This window comes from Dromiciops gliroides, chromosome 4 (assembly GCF_019393635.1).
Source record: "Dromiciops gliroides isolate mDroGli1 chromosome 4, mDroGli1.pri, whole genome shotgun sequence".
Classification (NCBI taxonomy): domain Eukaryota; kingdom Metazoa; phylum Chordata; class Mammalia; order Microbiotheria; family Microbiotheriidae; genus Dromiciops; species Dromiciops gliroides.
In genome coordinates this window covers 256,626,147-256,627,277 of record NC_057864.1, presented here as the reverse complement: position 1 = coordinate 256,627,277, position 1,131 = coordinate 256,626,147, and the positions used below count along the sequence as shown (strand labels likewise).

Below are 1,131 nucleotides of genomic sequence, written 5' to 3'. Positions count from 1 at the left end.
ATAGATAAACCATTGGTTAATGTGATTTTAAAACCAGAAAGAAGAAAACCAAATTACTCATATTAAAATTGAAAAAAGTGAATGTACAACCAATGAAAAGGAAATTAAAGCAATTATTAGGAGGCATTTTGACCAATTAAATGCTAATAAACCTGACAATCTAAAATAATAAAGGGATATTTACAAAAAATAAATTGCTCAGATTCACAGAAGAGGAAATAGAATATTTATATAGTTCTATAGAAATAGAGCAAGCTATAAATGTGGTCCTTAAGAATGAAGTCCAAAGATCAGATGAATTTACAAGTGAATTTTTTTTTCAGGGGAAAGCGCCCATCACCACAAATTATGCAGTCAAATTTACCACATTTGGGGAAATCTCAGGGGTCAGCCCATCCAGAGTATAATGGGTAAGCCTCGACCTGGGGAAACCACCTTTGTGATCATAGAATCACCCCTGCCAGGTAAGTATACAAGTGAATTCTATGAAACATTTAAATAACCACTAATTACAAAACTATATAAACTAATTTAAATATATCTTTTTTAAAAATTGCACCAAATTCTTTCTATGGCACAAATAGGGTCTTGATACCTAAACCAGGGAGAGCCAAAACAGAAAAAGTATCCTAGAGACTAACTTTTCTGATAAGTGTTGATGAAAAAATTTGAAATAAAATAGCAAGGAAGTTGTAGCAATGTACCACAAAGATCACACATTATGATCACATTGGATTTACACTAAAATTACAGTGCTAGCTCAATATTAGGAACACTATAATTGTAATTGACAATATAAATTTTAAAAATTTGATTATTTCAGTAGGCACAGAAAAAAGCTTTTGACAAAATGACACACTCATCATTCCTATTAAAAACATTAGGGTTGCAGCTAGGTGGTGCAGTGGATAAAGCACCGGCCCTGGATTCAGGAATACCTGAGTTCAAATCTGGCCTCAGACACTTGACACTTACTAGCTGTGTGACCCTGGGCAAGTCACTTAACTCCCATTGCCCTGTTAAAAAACAAACAAACAGGGGCAGCTAGGTGGTGCAGTGGATAAAGCACCGGCCCTGGAGTCAGGAGTACCTGAATTCAAATCCGGCCTCAGACACTTAACACTTATTAGC

The 1,131-nt window shown here is 34.9% G+C and overlaps 1 pseudogene; it reads right to left on the bottom strand.

Annotated features, from left to right (window-relative positions):
* Positions 1-320: 320 nt before the first annotated feature.
* Positions 321-472, bottom strand: LOC122727076 (annotated as a pseudogene).
* Positions 473-1,131: the final 659 nt, after the last annotated feature.